The 22,906-nt window shown below is 38.8% G+C and overlaps 2 long non-coding RNA genes across 3 annotated transcripts in view; one reads left to right on the top strand and one right to left on the bottom strand.

Annotated features, from left to right (window-relative positions):
- LOC134297519 (uncharacterized) overlaps positions 1-4,697 on the top strand; it is an 86,569-nt gene extending 81,872 nt beyond the window's left edge. For both annotated transcript variants that reach the window (XR_010004289.1, XR_010004290.1), the window contains exon 3: positions 3,428-4,697. This is a non-coding gene — a long non-coding RNA (uncharacterized LOC134297519). The remainder of the gene's footprint in view (positions 1-3,427) is intronic.
- Positions 4,698-6,180: 1,483 nt separating this feature from the next.
- Positions 6,181-22,906, bottom strand: part of LOC134297518 (uncharacterized) — a 50,650-nt gene continuing 33,924 nt past the window's right edge. Inside the window, exon 2 of the long non-coding RNA XR_010004288.1 lies at positions 6,181-8,563. This is a non-coding gene — a long non-coding RNA (uncharacterized LOC134297518). The remainder of the gene's footprint in view (positions 8,564-22,906) is intronic.

Below are 22,906 nucleotides of genomic sequence, written 5' to 3' on the forward strand. Positions count from 1 at the left end.
CAGATATTGCTCGTTATTTCCTGCTTACCTTTAGGTGTCTTTGAAAAATATAATTCTTAGGAATTGTGACTAGGGAGAAACGGCAATAGGGAACAACAAAAAGAGAACTGTGTTTAGTAAGAGCCGCTTTGTAAGAGCTGGATATCTCCCGTGCGGTTCTGTTCATTATCAACTGCCTCCCACCTCATCTTCACACTCACAGAAAAGTCTGGAATGCATAGTCATTTCAAAAGAGGAAGGGGTTGGAAAAGGGGAAAATCTGTTTTCATGATCCTAAAAAAGCAGACCACTTCCTGGAAATGGATATTGTGCAGTAGTTGTTTAACTTAGCTTTTGCAGAGAAGTAATCCCCAAAGCTCTTAAAACACTGGAGAAAAATAGCCCTTCTGTGTTCAACTGCATCAAAGGCAGATTTTGACACTGCTCTTGCTTTTGAATGTTTACCTTTCTTCATTAACCATTTTGGATGTGCAACATATAAGCGAAATGCTACAATGGTTCCTGGCACAAGAATAAATTCCAGCAAACATAGATCTACTTTATATAAACTACAACAGGCCCTTGGTATCTTCTGGGGTTTGATTCCAGGACCCTTTGTGGATACCAAATTCCATGGATGTTCAACAGCATAATCAAATAGTGTTACTTATCTAAAATGGCAAAATCAAGGTTTGTTATTGAATTTTGGTACAGAATCACTGGAAACAGAGGGCTGACTGTATCAACAATAATGGATCATCCAGTTGCAAACCTACATTTAAGTTTCCAGCTCAAAAGTGATAATTGATTTATTACTGTTGATAGCTCAAATTATTGTCCAACATCACATTTCAACTGAGTTGATTTTTTTTTATTATTAACTTTCTTTACTGTCCAGATGACCATTTTCCCTTCCTCCATCTCACTACATTTCTGCTGGTTTGCTTGTGAGGCTGTGGTAATGATAGGGTTTCACGTGTAAGATAGACTTTTTTCTAAGGTGCCAGATTAGATGTATCAAATAGCTATTTGCCAACAGCAAATATGGTGGGTTACACTAGCGGAGGATGTCCCAGAGACTGCAACAATAATACTTTGACTTTAAAGGGGTTAGCAATGTGCAAAAGGAGGAACAAGTAAACCACTTTTGAATGCCCTTTCCCATGAAAATCATGAGATGAAAAAGTTCAAGTGAAGCAAAATACACAGTTATTTTTTATTTATTGGATTTGTACTGAAGACAGCTAAATATGTTTAGAACCATTTAGATTTTCCAGTTCAGACATCAAGCCGTTGTTTTTAATATCTTCAAGTAACAAAGAAATATGTTCTGGTTTCAGTTTCACTTTCTCAGTCTCTAAACAGCAGATTTCTGTGAGCATCTTTACACAGGCACTATAATGCAACTTGAAAGTGGCTCAAGGTTGGGGTGTTTATAAAGTGTACACCCCCAATGGGTGCTGCAGCATGCAATTAAAACTCTAACAGCACATTAAAAGCTCACCGGGAATTACAGAACAAACCACAAAATCTGCTGCAGCTGATCGGTATATATTCCATGCAGGGATAGAACACGGGATCGAAAAATGCTGAGTGCTCATCAGGGCAGGGTTAACACCGGCACACTTTGAAAACCCAAAAAACACAGTTGGTGAGACAGTAAAGCAGCACACACACACACGCACACACCCAAGAGAGGAATCTACATTGTTCCCTTGGGGTAACCTGCTTTCCACCCCTTTATCTCTGCCTGCCCTGCCATGGTCTAGTGTTGATCTCAAATGATCATGGCGATGTACATAACTACGTCCTAATGAACTGGATAAAGTGAGGGAATGCTCCTGGTCCGGTCCCTTTTAGCATTTGGTGGATCCTGTAGCAACCGTCCCAGCCTCCAACTGGAATAACTAAGTAGGCATTCCACAGCTGAACCAGTTCCTTTAAATTCAGTTCCTAATTCTGTTTAAGTGGCTGTGTAGACCTGTCTTCCAAAGTCTCTCCACGTCAGCTCCTACTGCCATTTCATTGGTTTCATGCTTCAAGGAAAGATATTTCCATGCATGTAACACAAAAACTCAGGCTTTGTAGTCTTTCGACTGCAAAATTAGTAATTTTTGCAAGTGTAAGACTTGCTCAAGAAAAGATTTGGGATGAAGGATTTTCAAAAACATGAAAATAGAAAGGATGCACCCAGTGGTGCACTTGTGTTGTTAGAGGGTGGAAGATTTTTGCAGATTGATCAGGAGACCAAGCACATCACACACAGGGATGTGGGAAAGCATTTTTCATGGTTGCTGAGGAAAGCAGAGACGAGATGTTAAGCAGTCTTGCCCAAAATGCAGAGTGAATCAGCTTTGTGAATCATGTGAATGCCTGAGAGTTCATTCACCGGCTCTAAGTTAACAGACCTGATTTTTGTTGAACCAGCCTCCATCAACTGCAACACTTTCTGGTGCTCCCTATTCTGTCCCAGATGATCTGTCCTTAGACACAGCTTTTCAAGGGAAAAGGAGGGATAGAGTTCTTATGAGTACCAGAGAGGGAAGGGAAAAGTGGAGCACTGAATTTCCCATAAGAATTCTTCCCAAATAAAATGTTCTTCCACTACCCATATTTCTAGCATTGCAGTAACCTGGAACTTCATCCCACAGCTTCTAGACTCTGTTTCTGTGCACTTTGGAAACATGGATTGGGATGAGGTCCTTATACTTTCAGCTGAGAATTTAGAAATAGAATTTAGACATCCAAAGGAAGAAGGGTAGGCAGAGTTTCCATGGGAATGTAAATGCAGAGGATTTAAAAAGTTCCAGGTGTGAATTATTTTCAGTGTCTCACTCTCTGCAAAGTTTGAAATTTGGGGACTTCATAGGGTGGAAACGGGAAAGAATTCTTATTTGTGGAGGCAATGCTTTCATTTGAACTCCAATCATGTAGTGTCAACCCTGCAAATATCAAGCAGAAACACCTGCCAATGCGATACACCCAAAACATTTCTGTGCAAAAAGTTTAAAAATTACCAGGATTCAAATGACAGTGTCACAAGGCTGACAGATATTGCAAAAAATATATAAATGCTTGCTCTGTGCCCATGTAAGGAAAAAAAAGAAATACAATAAAGTCAAAACATTACAATGGAATTCAACTATGATGAACTAAAAATAATTTCAAACTGTCCAGCACTCCTTAAAAAGTATAGCACCCCTAGAAAAGATGGGGAGGGGGGCAAAACTGATACAGATTTTACTACCTAGTTAAAAAGACCATAAATGTGGTGATGTTTACTGTGAGGTGCCCTTTGAAGGTAAGCTTTCCTCAGAATGGCAATCTTGCTTGGTCATTGTGTTACATAAGAAAGAATGTGCCAGGAATTTTGAATGTGCTGTGAAGATGAAGTGCCTTTCTCATTTAGCCTTAACATTTCTTGATTTCATTCTTTTTTGTCTTTCAGAAAGCTCATCCTGAAATATAGAAATCCTAGATGTCTTTGGAGGAAATATATGATATGAATACAGGCACATCTCAATTATCATAGCAAAGCTGTGACAAAGGAACTCCTTTCGCAACATCTGTTTGTGCCTGCTTAGACTGCTCCTCTGTTCACTGCATCCTGTCTAGATGGAGGTATTTTTTGGCAGCATCAGCAATGGAAGGAGGATGAAGAAGGATGAAGAAACACAGATTTTCACTGTCAGGTTGGAGCAGCATGTCTGTAGGAAACAATCTGATAAAGCATGAAAAGAGAAAGAGTAGGATTCCAGTGTTGAACCAATGCTACTGTAGATGTACGTACTTACATACAACAGGAAAAGGAAACAGCTGCCACCTCCAGAATCCTTTATTGAGCTTATGACTACTTCCTTATCTTTCAAGCACCAGCAACATTAATTGGATACACTGTGAAATTACTTTGTGCTTGGCAAATTTTCTGAAATGTCAAGCAGCATTGCAAAATGAACATAAACATATTGGCATTTACAGAAGTAACATATTTGAAGTATTCTTAAAAGAATATGCAAAATGCTCACATTAGTACAGAATGTTCCATGAAATAACTAATTTTCCAATTATTTATTGCTGTTTATGGCACTTCTTTAAATATCAACAGACATGCATGCAGTTTCATTATCATATTCTCCTATGTCCTTGTAGAGCATTTAAGAGTCAAATACTGTTGCCTAACTCTGCCTTTGGGTCCATTTTGCACCTTCTTTTCCACTAACTAAAAAGGGCTGAAGTAGAGGAAACAATAAGGGTTCCTGCAGTCCTTAAAACCAGAATGACTTTTCTGATTGTTTCAGGCACATGTATTTCTCAAAGCTATTTTTAATAAATGTTTTGGTCTTTTAAAAAGAGATTAAAAATAGTGCTATGTTTTATTTATTTTTAAAATTTGCTCAGCAGTGCCTTGAGAATGCTGGTGGGCGGAAAGACAACAAATACTCTTTTTTTTTCAATAAAAGATAAATACCTCTCATATTCATATTTGGATTTTTGCTTCTTGTTCTTATTGCTCCACTTGGAAACTGAACAACTAAGGCTACTTCAGTGCTAAATAGGATCAGGATCTTTGCCACACTAGATGGATGCTGGGGTTCATTCTAATCTTGTTTTATAATAAGACTTGTGTTTGAAAATAAGATTTACTGTTCTAGGTTCCCAGTTTTCCAAGGTAGTAGAGATTATTGCCATGGCAACTACTGGTGGCAAAGGTAGAGAGAGCGGACACATTTCCTTATACAGTACTCTCCTGGGAGATAGGTTTAAAAGAATGCACTCTAATCATTCAAGAGGAAGGCAAAGGCAACCCCCCTCCCCCGCACAACAAATGCCAGGAAAAGGGTTGCCTTAAAGTCACCATATGTTGAAACAATTTGAAGACATGGTGCTACAAATGTTTGCATATGCAAAAATCCAGTGTGCATTTCATTTCCTTCCCTTTTGATATTGTCAGTTAGTGAGAGGGAGCAGGTAGATTAGGGGAGATAATGTTGATAAAGATGGTTGATTAAGGGTCCTTCCAGACATGACTAAATCCCAGGAGGAACTGGTATATTATATCCCAGTTCCTCCCAGGATTTAGTTGCCACACCTACCCCAAACTCTGGGCTTTCCCTGGATGTGGTTCCATGGCCTCCTGGGTCAACCAGGAGCCAGCCCCCAGCCCCCATTCACCCCCTAAATTTACCTGAGGGGCTTAGCTGCATACTCAGGCCCCTCCATTGAAAGCTCCTGGTCCTCCACCCCAACCTTCTGATGCCATCCTGTTCCTTCGGGCTCCAGGAGCCCAAAGAACTGGATTGCTGTGAGGATTGACCCCTGGGATTGCAGAAGCAGTCCCAGGAATCAATACCACAGGGCCCACACCTGGAAAGATCCAGGCCTTACATTAAGGTCTGGATCTTTCCAGGTGTTTAATTATAGTAAGCTAGGAAACTCCAGTTTACTCCAGATTAATTTGGGTTTACTTGAGGCATCATTTGGATGCCTCAGGTAAACCCGTAACAAGTTGTGGATTAAAGGCCTACAGTAGAGTCTCACTAATCCAAGCCTCGCTTATCCAAGCCTCTGGATAATCCAAGCCATTTCTGTAGTCAATGTTTTCAATATATCGTGATATTTTGGTGCTAAATTTGTAAATACAATAATTACAACATAACATTACTGCGTATTGAACTACTTTTTCTGTCAAATTTGTTGTATAACATGATGTTTTGGTGCTTAATTTGTAAAATCATAACCTAATTTGATGTTTAATAGGCTTTTCCTTAATCCCTCCTTGTTATCCAAGATATTCGCTTATCCAAGCTTCTGCCGGCCTGTTTAGCTTGGATAAGTGAGACTCTACTGTATTTGAAAGGGCCCGAAGCAGGACAGTCTACTGACAAATACGGGGGCTGGTTCTCTGGTGTAACTTAATGCAGTTTGACACTACTTTAACTGCCTTGGTTCATTGATATGGAATCCTGGGACTTGCAGTCTAGCGAGGTGCTGACACTATATAGCAAAGAAAGCTAAAGATCTTGGGAAACTACAGCTCCCAGGATTCCATAGCATTGAGCCATGCCAGTTAAAGTGTTGTCAAATTGCATGAATTCTACAGTGTGGATTCACCTGGAGATGCAGCAAATGAGTCAAGTAGCTCAGAGACCAGTTACCTTGAAGGTTACCTTTAATACTTCTCTGAAAAGAAGAACTAAATGCTCTTGATACCTGTGTCTTTATTGCATGCTTAGAACTATAATATACAATTTCCCTCCCTCTTTTTTTGACATAATCACCAACATTCTTTAAAAAGAGTTTCCTCTCCTCCCCATCCTCCTTATTCTTCTTGGCATCATCACTATATAATCAGAAACAGATGTAAAATTACTTACAACAATACAATTATATTAGAAAACTATGACAATGGTGTACGTTCCTATATAATAATCTCCCTTCCCTCATTTGTGGGTCCCATTTTGTCTATTTTCATGTGAACCAGATGCTTAAAGCTATTATTATCCATGTACAGCCCACCAAAGAAAAATAATGAAATGAAAGTTGCAAGTCTTTCCCCTGGTGTAAGACACATTAGCTGGATGCAAAAAAAAAGCTAACATTATATAGGGGCAGAAATATTAGAACAAGGACATTTTAAAAATAAACCTTTTTCCAATATTAGTCATAAGTCAAAGTTATCTTGAAGGCAGTTCATAACAAGAGGTCCTGGTAACAAGTAATGAAGAAGTACTGTAAAATGCATATCTGCAGCTCCAGTATACAGTTTCACTTAGGACATCGTCACATTGAGGTCCAAAACTCAGACAACAACAGGGGGATTTGACGGGCAGCATGATGAATCCATGGGGCAGCGTGGGAAACCGTCACCCTGCATTGCCCACATCGCTGCTTTCCCATTACACAGGGGGAAGTGTCACCTCTCAGCTTTCCGCTGCCTGGCCCCGTTCTAAGCAAGGATGTGTCCAGGATGGAGCCAGGACAGACCTCCATCTGGGTCTCAGATCATGGCAATTCTTTTACAGTTCTCACTTTTACGCTGAGGACTGTAAAGGAATGGCCATGACCTGAGACCCAGAGCTAAGGCCTAAAATCTAAGAACCATATGTGCTTTTCTTCTACGTTTTTCCTCTTGTACATAGTTCCTTCATGGGAACAGGGAGGGCTTGTCTATAATCTTTATATGGTAGCTAACAAAATTCCCACAGTTAGCACAGTTATTTTGCTATGTGATTTGTAGTTCTGGAAAGTAACTTTTAGAGGTTCCAATTTCCATCAGTTACATGTTGATGATCATATTGTATGCTTCTGCTTCAAAGCTGGAATGCTCTTAGTCAAAATATTTGCAAACTCTGATGCTACTCTAAATTGAGATGTGTGTTGAGGCTTCAATGAATGCAATGGAAGATACAGGACCACACATGCAAGTAAGTGGGAACAGGTGGACATCTGTAACATATTATTCTTTGTGTTTTAGGAGATAATCTGCATTTATGCAAAATTATACTTTGCCACAAAAAGAAAGCAAAGGCAAGGGACAAGGTGTCCCAATGTCAGATGTAAGCCTATTAGTCAAAGGGTCTGATCACTGTGATTTAAGAAGTAACTCACACACTGTGGATTCAAGCAGGGTGTTTGAATGGCCCTTTGAATCTGACTGGGCAAAACATGATATGATTCTGGCTAGCATCAAGCCAAGCCCAGGTACAAGACTTATCATAGGAACAAATCACAGCAAGGGCAATCAATTGATTCAAAACGACTACCTCAATGATTCAGTTTCAGAAACTGAAAATGTTTGAAAATGTGGTTTTAAATTAAAATCTGGTCTCCAAATTGCCTCTACACTCTATGAGTTTGGGAAGTTCTTAGAGGAAGTGAAAACATTGATTTGCAGGACATATGTACTGACTTCAAAATTTTAAGGTCAGCAGCTTGAATGATTTAAAAGAACAATCTGGGTTTTGAGAAATTGTGTTTTATTTTCAGTTTTGGGAAACTTCCTTTTGATCCATTAGAGACCACTAAAATAGTTAATGAAGAAAATGAAATTTTGTTCCAGTCTTTGGCAGAATGAGCTTTGTGACTTCAGTTGAAAACATCATGGTCATCAAGGCAATTGGAACAATGAGGATTATTCCAACAACATTTATTCTAGCTTTTGCTGTGGGAAAAGTGGGCAGCCTGCGACAAAGCTTGAACATTACACTGATAGATTGAAACTGCCAGACATAAGTGACATAGTCGAAAGTAGATGTGGTGGAGTGTCAGGATCAAACTAAGACAAGGAGCAAGACCCAGAGCCAAAGGATGTGGTCATAGACAGATTGGGGTGATTTTCTATGGCTTTTTTGGCGCAACAGATTGCTCATATTCGGTAGACAAGAATGGAACAACAGTGGTTCTTAAACTATTGTCCTTCAAGGGTTTAGGACTTCAGCTGCTAGAATTCCTAACCACTAAGAAGTGTAGTCCAAAAGCCTGAAGTTCCAAAGTTTGAGAATTGCTGCTGTAGAGTCAGACAGTGTTGAGGCCTGTGAAGTCTCTGAGGATGAGGACAAGGATTTTCTGGTTGAGTCTGGTGTTTCTGTGGAGGAAAGCAAAAGTGTTTTTTGAGATGATGGAAATGTTTTGGGTATTTCTGTTGTTGGGGAAACAGACAGCAATTCTCATGAGAATTAGCCAGGGATTGACTCTGAAAGGAAGGTGGAGGAGACAGGAGGTTTACAAGTAACCCAGGGTTTACAGAGTGGAAGGGATAGTGTGAAACAGAGACAAATCTGCTGTTCCCAGAGACTGAAAAATAAACAAAGGGAACCCAGGTGTGAGAAAGAATGATACCATGGGCAAGAGGGAACATTCTTAAGGAATTGGAGTCAGTGTTCAGTGGGGAGATCAATATTGGATTTTCATATATCAAGTTGCCTGTCTTGGGAGCTCCAGCATAGGAGTTCTGTTCTGTTTTCCCGTTTAAGTTCCATACCTCCTGTTTGGATTACAAACCTTGTTTCAAATTTCAAACCTTTGGGATTATAGTCAAATTAAAGTATCAAACCTTTGAATTATGGTCATGTTCAAGCTTTTGGATATACCATTCTAATTTAGGTGCAACAACCCTTGGATTACAGTTTCTTGCTTTTGCCTTAAGTGATTTTTGGAATTCCTATTGAGAGTTGGTCATTACTTTTTGTTAAGCTTCTGGAAATCTAGCTCATGGATGCGTTTCGAAACTGTTTTTATATTAGATACACTTTTCTTAATACACTTACTCTTCTTGTTCATCTGTGTGGTGTTTGGGTGAACAGGGGATCGAGTAGATGGCTGGGCTGCAACAGCCAGGTCAGCAATGCATCCATACATTATGTAGATCTAAGTGGTTAAGATGCAACACCATCTTTAGCCAGAGGAAAGGGGGGCAGTGTAACAAAAGAAAGTTTCGGCTGATAATTGTTTTCAGCCTGCAAACTGCTTTGATAGTATGAGATGTTAGGTGTCTGTACTCTGTTTCCTGAGTTTGAATTCCCCTAGCAACCTACAAAAGCTGCTTAATCTCCAACACTTTCAGGTAGGTGCAGTAAAGTGGTACTTTAGATTGTCTGGTTATATAGTTAAGGATGGTGATTTTTACTGTCACTGGAATCCATGGGAAAGGGAAAATGTAAAAGGAGAAGCTTGCTAGCAGTAGGAGGAAAATCACCACCATAATCATCATCATCATCATCATCATCATCATCATCATCATTTGCAGTAGTGTCAACATCAATAGATAGGGCCAGACTGTGGTGCAGGCTGGTTAGTAGCCAGCTGCAATAAATCACTATGACCCAGAGGTCATGAGTTCGAGGCCAGCCCATGTTGGAATGAGCACCCAACCATTAAAAAAAATAGCCCTGCTTGTTGTTGACCTAAGCAACCTGAAAGATAGTTGCATCTATCAAGTAGGAAATTTAGGTACCACTTATATGTGGGGAGGGTAATTTAACTAATTTACGACACCATAAAAATCATCCAGCAACATTTGGAATGAGGAAGTCGGCATCACAATGGATGTTGGGGCGGCTGCTCCCTCTGTGACCGAAATCAAGCATACCCTCAGGAAGCTGGAAGCTGGAGAAGGTTAAATTGCCTCTGTGTCTGTCTCTGTGTTCATATGGCATTGAATGTTTGCCTTCTATGTGTACATTGTGATCCACCCTGAGTCCCCTTCAAGGTGAGGAGGGCGGAATATAAATATTATAAATAAATAAATAAACATACATGCTTATATAACCAACCAACCCACCTTTCCACCTTTTGGTCTGGCTATCATAATATAGTCTTACACGTGTATTTTATTTGCTTGTTGCCTTCACTTTTCTCATCCCTGATAAATTTAATTTTGAGTGAGAGAGATTTCATATATACAACTGGCCAATACTATTTCCAGGCCTGTAGCCGGGGAGGGCGGGGGTAGGGGTTCAACCCCCCCCCCCGAAATTTTTCAGGTAAAAAAAAACTGGTTTACTTATGAATTTTAACTGGTTAACCAACTCCCCATACTAAGTCTACGAGACGCAAAAAATTAAGAGTCCCTCCAGAACTACAAGCACTATCTCAAGCAAATATTGATAGGCCTGTAGCGGTGTGTGTGTGTGTGTGTGTGTTAGGGGTTCAACCCCCCCCCCCCCCCCGAATTTTTTTCTGGCTACGGTCCTGACTACTTAACATTTGTTTTCAGTCTGAATCACTGCAGAAATTCAAGAGTGCAAGGAAGATGGATGAATGAAGAATCATCATTAGGTAGCCATGAAAATGTCTAGTGGAACAAGATCAAAGGATAATTAATGTCACCAGCACCACTAAGCCATGAATATACTGGCTCCTATCTGAGAAGCTCAAGTCTCAAAAAATAAGCTTTAAAATAGGTGCAGCTGAAAAATAGTCCTCATACCAAAGCCCTTGTGATAGTAATAAACTGTCTATCAATAGAAGTCATTTTGAATAAATAATTGGGCATTGAATGCTTCAGAGAACTCAGTTACATTGGTATATGCAAGTGCCTACAATCACATCTTCAAATAATAAATCAACTTCTATAAGTATTTTTAAAAACTTTTAATGTAGGTTTTTTCTTTAGGTCAGAAATGAAACACAATTTAGAAAAGCAACATTCCAATGAAAAAAGAATAAAATCATTCTTCAAGCTGCCATCCTTCTAGACAGGAAATTCCTCATTTGCTAAAGCAAAGAAACTGCAGCGTAGGTACATTTTTCACCCATTTCTGTAAATTAATCAAACTATGTGTTAATGGATATCCATCAATTGGATATTTTGACTAGCTTTTCTTTCCCCTTTTTTGCTACAAGCACAGGAAATAGTACAATATAACATAATAATGATCCCAAGGGATGCTAGAGACAGTTTGTGAACCAGATTTGCAGGAAATGGTAAAAAAAACTTTGTCGAAATCTAAAATGATGACCTTTACTATGTTAGCTAGACCTGCCACACGGACATTGCTAAACCTGGCCATATGGACAGGTGGGTCCATATCTATTCCTTAATATCCCAAACAGGGCCCTTGGAACTGTTTTTACAGTGATAGTCTTAAGACTGGCAGGCAGGTCTTCGAATTTTTCATCTTTGCATGTTGCTTTGAAAAACAGATAAACAGTGAGTAATAATGATGCCACAAACTCTTACAATGTAACTACTATAAAGATAGTGAATGGTTAAATTAGTGTTATACAATTATGTAAAGCTTATACAAAGCATATCAAAGAAAAGGGAAAGGGTATAACATCACATTAAGTGAATGCAAAGATGGCTAAAACTAAGAAACTTTGGATGGGGTTCAACTAAACAGGAATCTGGGTGGTTTTCATCCTTGGTACCCGGGCATTTTTTTAAAGATGGGAGGTTGTCTCTGTCCTCTCCCAGCCTAGCCCTGGAGGACTTATCCCCCATTGTTTCAGTGGCCCTCAAAACTAATATGCGGCCCAATCAAATATCCAAATGCTGAATTGGACCTGCATTGACAGGGGCTTCCTCGACCACCTCAAAGATGGGAGGGAGTCCCTACTGCCTAGCCATGCCAAACATGGTTCGGTGCTGCTAAGTAGCCACCTTAAGAGTCCCTCACCTGCCCCTCCCGCATACTACAGCAGTCCCCAGCCATGACATGCCACTCATTTTGTCCTTGACGCTCTGGCTGATGTCAACCGAAGCACCAAGCTTTGTCCCAAGCTTTGCCCCAATTTAGCTCAACCCAGAGAAAGTCCATGAAAAAGTCTTCTTGCACTGGGTTAACATCAAGGCTGTTTACACATTGCCCTAAGTGGCCTTTGTAGATGAGCCCCTATGCCTCAGTCCCTTCAATGTCTGCTGGTTGTAGAGGAGGGTTTGTTCAATACCTTTGTTACTTTGCAAGAAGAGATTTTTAAGGGTGATGACAGTTGGGAAGAAGGATTAACATTCCCTTCCAGAGATAGGCTCCTACAGTTTCCCACATTCTTTCTGATGTTGGCAATATTCTTTCCTCCCCGCATCATTATCCCTGCATTTGCAAATAAAATGATAATAAAAACACAAACTGAGGCATTTTAAAGTTTAATAGCTGTATGTGAGAATTGCCAGGTAATCAACAACGGGGAGGGAAGAAATAACTCTCCCTTTCCTCTATATCAGTGGTTCTTAAAGTGTGCTCCGTGGAGCCCTTAAGGTTCTGCAAAGCTTCCTGAGGGGCTCTGCGCTACCCTCCTCAGGAATGCAAACGGATGGGGCCTCTTCCTTTCAGCCCAGAGGACTTCCAAGAAGCAAAGTGCCTTTGGCTGCCCCCATTTTTGGGGGAGGTTCTAACTGGGGGCACCAATTGGGGGGAATGGGGCCTAGCAGACCTTCTCCAAGAAATCAGAAGAGAACAGGCGGGGCAGGTGGGTGGATGACTGCCCTCCTGGTGGCCCACTACTCCACCACCTTGTTCTGATTTTGACGCAGCTGCCCTCACAGCAGGAGGGAGGCAGAACAGAAGATCGGGGAAGGAGCCCACTCTCTGCTCTCTGGGCTCAAAGGAGGAAGGCAGGTAGGGGTGGGCGGTGCAATAGTAGGTCAGCAGACACAGGTGGTGTTCCCTTGTGTTCACTTGTGTTCCCTTGCCCTCCCTGGCGATGGACAGACTCGAGGACAGGATGCCCCTCCTGAGGGCTAGGGTCTTGCTAGTGAAGCAGAGAGGCTTTTGAAAATATATATATATAATTTTAAGACATACACATACACAATATTTACAATTCCCACCACCACCACGAGGATTATTTTCTTTTACATATTAATCCTGTTTGAGACAATCCTTCTAGATTTACATACTATATAACATTTGTATCCTATTTCTTATGTTCTGATCTCTAGACTTATTCGTAATATAATCCTTGACCTGGTTCCATTTTTCTTCAACTTCTTGCATTCTATTTTCATTACCTTTTGAATCATTTAATTTTACATCCATAATTTCTTTTCTTTTTTTAATATTTTTTATTAGTTTTGCAACTGAAAATTACAGTGAGAGTGTGAGAACAATAAGTTCCAGGAAAGAAGGTGAAAGAAATGCGATAAAAGAAGAAAGAAGAAAAATCATAAAGTAAAACATATTGTGGGGAGAGGGGGAGGTAATAATGGTAATAATGATAGAGGGAAAAAAAACAAAAAAAACAAAAACAAAAACAAGATACAGAAATTACATAATATATAAACAAAAACATAAAACAAAAACAAGTATAGTAATAAAATCCAAAAGAGTGACTTCCATCTCTTACACAGCTACTTTAAGAAGTTTGTATTTTTACCTCTTTTTTTTTTCTTTTTCCTTCCTTCTTTCTGTTTGGTGACAACACCTTCATATTGCTTTCAGTTAGTATACAAACCTTCTATATAAATTATATAAATTATATCAGCACCTTCATTTGCATTTCTACCAAGTACTTTTTAATCGGATCCCAATTTGTTTGCTTTTTTGGAATACCGTGATTGTTTTTTAGTAAGAATGTCAATTTATCCATAATTTATCCATAATTATCAATTTATCCATAACATCCATAATTTCAAATTCCATTTGGTCCACCATATACTGATACAATTTGTTTACTGTCCACTTTGATTTATCTTTCCATCCCAATACTATCACCATTTGTGTGCACTCAATTATTGCTTCCCTGTAATTTCCCATTCCCTCTCTTTGTACTAAGACCGCCATTTCTTCTGTTATAACCCAATCAGTTCCTAATATTTGGTTTGACCCATTTTGTATAGTCTGCCAGAAGTATTGTACCTGTTTGCATTCCCACATCATGTTCATAAAACGCCCTTTCTGTTGCCATCCAAGCTAGCACTGGCTGCACCCCTTTTATAATAATATGCTAATTGACAGGGTGTATGATACCATTTATGTAATATTTTCCTCATTTCTCTTACTTTTGTATTCCTTGTCATTCCTATTGTCTCTACCACTTGTCTCATATCTTGTTCTGTAATCTGTAACTCTGTTTCCTACAAACTTTTCAAGTCCTGTGACGCAGAGAGGCTTCTTCCCAAATAAGGCCTAGCCTTATGAACGAGGTAGGTTGCTCCTATTATTATTATTATTATTATTATTATTATTATTATTATTATTATTATTATTATTATTATTATTACAAAGGCTGGATGGTCATCTATTGAGGGTGCTTTGATTGTGCTTTACTTGTATGGCAGAAGTGGGTTGGACTAGATGGCCCATCTTCTACTGAAAAACTGTTAAATTTATGTTGGTTAAAACTGTTCTTCATTTTAAATTGTATTGTTCTTTCTTTCTTTTTTTCTTTCTTTTTTGTACTACAAATGTACTGCAGTGTGCATAAGGATTTGTTCATGTTTTTTTTTTCAGTTAGTTCACGCAAACGCTCTGCATCCGCCTGCCACTGGCCCAGCCCATATGTCAAATTTTAAAATGCAGTGCATCCAAAAATTTGCCCATGCCTGATTTTATAAATATAATAGAATAGAATAAAATATAATACAATATATTAAAAAAATTCTTGGGGCTTCATGAGAAGCTGTTGCTTCAAAAAGGATTCTGTGGCTCAAAAAGTTTGAGAACCCCTGTTCAATATGTTTTCCCAATTGTCACCTCCCTTGAGCAGAAAAAAAAAATTAATGGGGGGGGGGGAAGAGAGAGAGAGAGAGAGAGAAGAATATCTTCTTTCTTTCATTAAATTTTTAAACAATTTTAGAGAAAATCATACCTCTTGTATTCCATATATGGGCTTGAGTCTGGCTGTGGGTAGGAGGTGATCTTTCCGTGTCTTAGGTACACATGTAATTCACTGCTACTCTGTGGACCAGGGCCTGTCTGTAAACTATTGATTGCCAGTCTACTAAGAAATTTCAGGAAAGAAAGACTGTTCCCATTGTGCCAGTGAGCACAGGTATATTACTAGGTCCTTGGCAAATTAAGGGGGAAATTTTGTCCCTCAAATCAATGTAGGCATTCCATCCTGAGATGACAAAAGTCACTTCTGTGTGATTTACATCTGTATTTCTCATTACTGTCTCCTTAAGTTTCTTGCCCATCAGAAAGGGAATCAACATTGCATCTTACAAGAGGAAGTGTCATGTAAAACCTCCTGAATTTTGTTTTTAATGTTACTCTCATATTGATACTCATTTCAATCTAGTAAAAATATAATTTAGGGGAAGTAAACTTGCTGCATGGTCTTACAGCAAAGGACAATTTTACTACAGAGTATATGCATTTTAAAAAAAATCAGTGATGGGATATATTTCCCAGCAACTGAAAAGAGAAACGGAGTCATCATATAAAGCTGTTTTATTTCTTTGATGTAAAAGATTCTTTAAATCGTTTATCTTTTCTGCAGAGGTAATGGCTTTAATGGGCTACTTAAGAGTCATCCTATATTTTATTGTGTGTTAGTAATAGACATCCTCTAAAAAAATTAATATTTCAGTTTGGAATTGTGTGTGTGTGTGTGCATGTCTGTTATATTTCATACAGTAGTGATATCACAGACATTAATCCAATTGCATCCATCAGACCTTTCACACAGTCACATTTCCCATGGCTCTGATATTTCCAGTTGATGCACCAGACTGAGAGATGGGGATGATAACATTTATTTTCCTGGTGATGAATGATCTGATTGTTGGGAAAATGCCATATTGTTTTCAAGAAAGTACCAGCTTCAGGGAAGATGCCTAGATTCCTTGAGACAAATGAGTTGCAACTGCCACACATTTATGGCTCATTAAACTCTAAGTCAGAAAAAGCCTTAGTGGTTTAAGCATGGAAGAAATAACTCATTTCATTGTAGGCTAGATAAAATGGTCAGTTTGTCAGGTATTGTGGCAAAATTACAAATGGCATAATAATGGATTTTCAGACAGAGAAACCTAAACAGTTTCCTGTATCAAATTGTTTTCCTTATTACTACTGTACATTGACCAAATTGTAACAGAAAAACAGAGGAGAAAACCAACAAATGGAAACAAATGCCTAATGAAGAAGCCATGAAAGTTTGAAAGTTTGTTGCATTTTGTATGCTTTAGTTGGCCCAATGTCCTATTTTACTGCATGGCCAACACAGCTACCCCAAATATGCTTCAAAGCTTAGTTGTGTGAAAATTGCTTCTCACAGCTTCCCTCTTGCCTGGAGAAATCATTGTATATTTTATATGGAACACATGTTTATCTAAACCCTCTCTTAGATGTACACATAACAGCTTTCAAAACCACTTAGAAATATAAAATTACAAATACAAGATAATCCTTAAGCAAATATTACAAATTGTGTGTGTGTATTATCTGATGTTAGCTCCATTAAAATCGTGGATTTGGAGCCTGGAGTGTCACGCTCCCAAAGGATCGAATGAGACATGCATAAGGGTTGAAGGCAAAATCAGAGGTGTTTATTCTCCTTGGATAAAGAGGATGTCAGCAGAGTCTGTGCTCCAAAGACTGACATACCACAATGCAAACATACAGAAATATTTATAGAACATTGACAACAGTTAGGAACAAAGGACTTTTGCTGTCCTGAGTGTTGATTGGTCCAGATTGTGGCAAGTTGGTATCTGCAGACTAGTTGGCTGGGATGCACTGTCTGTCATTGTTGCCAATTTGTCTCCAGATTTGGAGGGAAATTTAATAAACTATCACTGAAGTATTTGAAGTGCCAGTCATGTAGACAAAGGGGTGTTCAGAGTGTTGGCAAATTCAATGGAGACTGCAGGGAGGGGGTCTGATCTAGCAATAGAGATGGCCCAGTTGGTCTTTCTAAAACCCATTTATGTTTTCTGTGTGTTTGCTCAGGGTATTGTGAAGGGATTATGTTGACTAATATGCAGTCATCCCCTGATGGCCGAGGTGTGTATAGTGCTTATGCAACATTCTAGAGAAGTTTAATGAATGACGGCTTGAATCTAGAGAAAGGGTCAACGCAGTTTCCCTATTAGTCCCGATGTAGCTGTGGATTCTGGGGTTCATCCTTTTGGGGCCTGGTTTTTGACAAGTACCTGAAAGTTACCTGTCGATTTCCAGTGACTCCATGAATTTCGTTGGGTTTTTGTTATGTAAGGAATACTCAGATATAATTTTGCCAGTTGCTTCTTGTGAAATATAGCCTACAGCACTCATTTGTGGTCTCCAGCCCAAGTTCTAACCAAAGCTGACCTTGCCAAACTTCCAAAATCTCTCTCCCCCCCCCCCCCCACACACACACACTATCTTAACTACTTGGAGGTGAACTGGCTGTGTAGGGAATAGATTGGAGATTATATAGTTGAATCAAACAAGAATGTATTAACTAACAATAATTTTAGACTTTCTCTCCTCCTGAGTCTCACTACAAAGTCTTTATGAGGGGAGGTAAAGTCTTTGAGAGATAGACACAGTTCTGGCTGAACTGAGGCTCTTGAATCTTTATTTCTTCTTATTGTCTCTTTCTTGTATGGTGTTCAACTGTCTCTGAGATGGTCTTAATATTTAACTCTGGCTGGACTTGAATACAGCTCATACAGCTCCAACTAGACATGCTATTTGTAGACCTTCCTGCCTTCCTTTCTCTTCACCTTCCAGTCACAAAAAAGGTTGACTCTTCTAAGAACCTTGCCTGGGGCTCTGCCCCTGAGGGGATTCTTAAAGGGGCAGGGTGATGGATGCTTCAAATGCAAAGAGGCTGTCTGAACTGACTCCCCAGAAACTATACATAAAATATTAATCCCTCCAATTAAAAAAGGGCTTAACTAGGGGTAAACAGTAAGGGTCTTCATGGGGCATGACAGATGCAATATCATGCCTTTGTAGAATTTAGGCTACCTGATTACAAATTAAACAACTTCACTTTAAAAAGCATTTCATCTCCAACACTGGTTAGATCCCTATCTTAAAAATATTTTCAAAGGGAAGGTTCTTGGATACAAACATGGGTTATCTTCCTGTCCAAAAATATTAAGGAAGTTCCTTTCAAAATTCTCATTTTATGTATTTTATGTGTTGGCTATATGTGTGTTGAATGAGATGTGTGCCAGTTTTTTCCAGAGTTGTTTTCACATGGTGAATAATACTCAAAATGCAAGACAGCAGCCAAAAGGTCAATGAAAATTAAGCATATTAATGCAGAGAATTACTTGATGTTAAATTTACAACTAGGCATAGGAAGACAGTCACATAAGTGCATGCTCTCAAGTTAAGTCTAAGTACATTTATTTGGGATATAGACTCAAGAATAGAATAAGTTTTGGTTAAAAACTGGCCACAATTGTACTTTGTGTATAAGGTTTTTTTTACATTCAAATACAATACCACAGCATATAATACAGCTATATAAATATAGCCACTTCCTCTACACTATTATCCTATCCCACATTGTTTTGTGGCTGGCTATCATTTGAGGTAATTTTCTGAGAAAAATGAGAAAGCATTTTCCAAATATTGCTGTTTTGCAGATTAAAATTCCCATTGGATAAAGTATGTGCACTTCAAATTTTGGGCTGCTACATTAATTTAGATAATAGCTGCAGTTCCCAGCTTTACTTGGGAAAATCATTAACCATTGTTAGTGATAAAGCCTTGGGGAGAAGCAGGAAATAAAATACATTATTTTTCTGTTTCAACAGTTATGAAGGGTTAGGATCTATCTCCTTGTGTTCAAATGTTTCTCACATTTCACATCAGGCTTAGTTGCCCTTCCGTTATGGCCTGATCTATTTATAATAGTTGCTTTCCCACTTCCTAGATTGTGCATTGTTTGTTCACAAAAATGTGACAAGAAATTCTAGATCAGTCATCTAATCATCTTACTTATATATTTAAACAGCATCTCCTGGCCTGATGCCCCTCAGTTCTGACTTTCTGGACAGCAGCTGCTATGAATAATGATGGCCTGTACTTCTGTAGATCAGGACATGAAAGACAGACATTTCTGCCAGTCTCCTATGAATGATATCTGGGACAATAATGAGAAGCAGGGTCCCTGTTAAGATTCCTTGCACCAGAGATGAATCATGGGAATGGTGCTCCTGCTTCCCAAATGATAGGGGAACAAATCCCCATCACTTGCAGTGGCTGCTCTCTGGTATATCAGGACTGGGACATGTTTATGATCTATATCTATATCTATATATTCCCTGTACTACTGGCTATGAATGTGAAACTTTAGGTCAGTGTTTCCCAAATTCTGGTTGTCCAAATGTTTTGGATTTCACCACCCATAATCCCTGATCAGCTAAGGTTTCTGAAAGTCCAAAACACCCACAGAACTAGAGTTTGGGAATCACTGCATTCATAACTGTAATTGTGAATTCCAGCCATTGTGATGATCAAACAAAGAATAAAATAACTGTCTTACCAGAAGTACCTTTGCAATGGATAGAGATCTGGACTTGTAATATAAAGACCTGGATTCTGATGACAGAGTGAAAAGAAGCTTTCATTAAGCACTTTAGCTCTATGAAATACCATGAAGCTTGTAAGAAAACACAATTCCACTGGAATGCATATATAAAAAGTTGAAAGAAATCCTAGTGTAGACTAAGATAGAAATGCAGACAGCCAAACTTGCTATCGGTTTCCTCAGAAAGGAGGCACAATGTCTTCAACAACTGAGAAAGTGTGTGAGGAAAGAAACAGGAACTGCCCATGACAAACAAGCAAGCAAAAATGTCAGGTACTGTGCCATCCTATGGAAAGAAAGGGCCTTTCCCCATAGACTTTTGTGGAGGGAAAAATCCAATGAGGAGGTGTTTCATATCATATACATGATTGTGGAGAAGAACATGATTCCATCTTATTTGATTAGTGGGGATGATATTTCACTAAATTGTAAATTATTGCTTTATACACACAGGAACAAATTAGGGAGCCATGTAATGCAGAACACATTTGTGGAAGAAGATGGTGAACACACAGGCCCCTTCTACACTGTCCTTATATCCCAGGATCTGATCCCAAATTATCTGCTTATCCCAGATTATATAATCCAGTTCAAAGCAGATAATCTGGAATCAGATCCTGGGATATAGGGCAGTGTCAAAGGGGCCACAATGTAGATGGCCAGGTTCTCACAACTCCCAATGTAAATGTTGCTATCCATGGACATCTGGATCCAGGCACTGCTGTCAAAATCTTATTATGAATAAGAAAAAAATGCACAGAGTTCCCTTAATTCACATTATTTTCTCTACATAAATAAAATTTTGTTACAAAATGATATGAGTAAAGGAACTACATGAGTGAGAAGGAAAGGAGACACCATTTCCCACACGTGTTCATTAGGATGTAATAAATGGCTTGCCTAAGAAAGGAAAGATGAGATCACCATCTTTTTTTAGTATATTGGCGCAGCTGTTAAAACAAGAGCACAGGGAGAAATCAGCAACCTAAAACTAGATTCCTAGTTCTTGTTAGACTATTCCCTTTGCTCATATCTGTTAGGTCCCTGTAAGTTTATTTAATTTTTCATTTTGCATGTTCTTGAACCAAGAGGGGTTTGTTATTGATTTGTCTTCAAATGACATTTGGAGGTATCACATTTTAAGATGATTTAGCACGAACATGATAAAAACCTCCACCACACAGGCTACATTTTTTAGGGAATGCATTAGATCAAATTATTCCAAACTTTTGACCTTTCCTAGTATTCTTTTTTTTAGGTATACTGGGAAAAGATGCTAAGATAGCCAGATCAAGATGGTTTTGCTGGGCCAATTCATAAGTCTCCAACTTTGCCAATTTGGCAGGGACAGTCCTAGTCAATGCTTTGTCATTCCACTTTTTCATATGCTTTAAAATACCCCAGCTTCTTTCTTGCCCTCCCATTTTTTCTCTTTGACCTCAGCCTACTCAGTTGCTGCAAAGTTGAGTTCAAAGTTATGGATGGAAAATGGGGAAGGAGGGAAAGGAGGAGGAAAGAATCTTGCCTTTCCTAATAGGCTCAGGCAAAAGGCAGTTGCTGCAGGTTCTCCTTGTGTGTATGTTCCTCCTCACTGATCATTTTTGTCATCTTGATCAATCTCTGATGTCGCTTGGCCACACGTCTCAGATTTTTTTAATATAATGTTTTGAGGGTATGGAGTTCTGATATTAATTCTTAATCAGTTCTTAAATAGACAGTGAAAAAAGGCACACCATCTTTGCAATGCTCCAAACCATCAGTAGCAAGTTTCACACATAGAACTGGCACAGGTTGTATTCTGCGTTATAGCTGTATTTACCAGACTTCAGAAAGTGAGTCCATCTTTAAGATAAAGGTGGGGCATAAATAAAACACTAGAATAGCACAAATAGAAGGCAACAGATGATTGATTGTACTCCTTCTTTTTGGCCAGTTTTTGAAAAGCAGAGAGAATAAAATTGTGAAGCCTGACTTTTTTTAAAAAAGTAAATGTCAATGAGATGTGCACAGGAAGACTTACTATATTATTACACTGGCCAGTACACATTTTGGTGCCTCGAATGTTCACTCTGTTTCTGTGTATATTTGACCTGCTGATTCCAAAAATTGCACCAGTTTCCCTCTATCAGCTCTAGTTTTTGAGACACAGAACATATGCCATCTGCCAGTCACCATCTGCTCATCCAGAGAAAACCATGATAACCATATCTAAGAAACTGGAGCTGATGTGACCTACCTGCTGCAATTTTCTGAATCAACACCCCAAACAACCACAGACACAGGCCTAAAAACCAAAACACCAGGATATTTTGTTGGGCTTTAATAATAATAATAATAATAATAATAATAATAATAATAATAATAATAATAATAATACAATTTTCTTCATTGATATCTAACCTTTCTCCCAATGATGGGACTGAGGCAGCTAAGAACATATTTTAAAACCATATAAAAACTATACAAAAGCATAAATAAAAGTATAGATATAAAGTTATTTTAAATACCATTAAATAATTTATAATGTTGAAATATTAAAAACATATTATTATTATTTTTAAAAACCCTATATACAAACATTTAAAAGAGTACCACACAGCATTGAAAGCCCACCCCTGACAGTTTCTATAACCCTGATGGCAGAAGACTATCTTAACTTGCTAGCAGAAGAGGAGCAAAGTGGTCCCTCGAGGAAGGAAGTTCCCAAGTCTGGGAGCAGCCACTGAAAAGGTCCCCTTCCTTATTCTCACAAAATAAGCCTGAGAAAGTGATGGGAAGGAAAGTGCATCCCCAGAAGATCTTAGTGCTTTGATAGGCTCAGAGAGTCCTTCAAATAACCTGGACCCAAGAAACACTTGAATTAAAAAATCATTAAGAAAAAAGAGTAAATTCCATGAAATACCATGAGTATTGTTTGAGGATGAGATTACGTCTCTTCATAGTACAGGCCATCCCCAAATTGGAATCACAAGCATCCAATTTACAAATACTCATATTTGAGAACAGATGTGAG

Source organism: Anolis carolinensis, chromosome 3 (genome assembly GCF_035594765.1).
Source record: "Anolis carolinensis isolate JA03-04 chromosome 3, rAnoCar3.1.pri, whole genome shotgun sequence".
Lineage (NCBI taxonomy): Eukaryota > Metazoa > Chordata > Lepidosauria > Squamata > Dactyloidae > Anolis > Anolis carolinensis.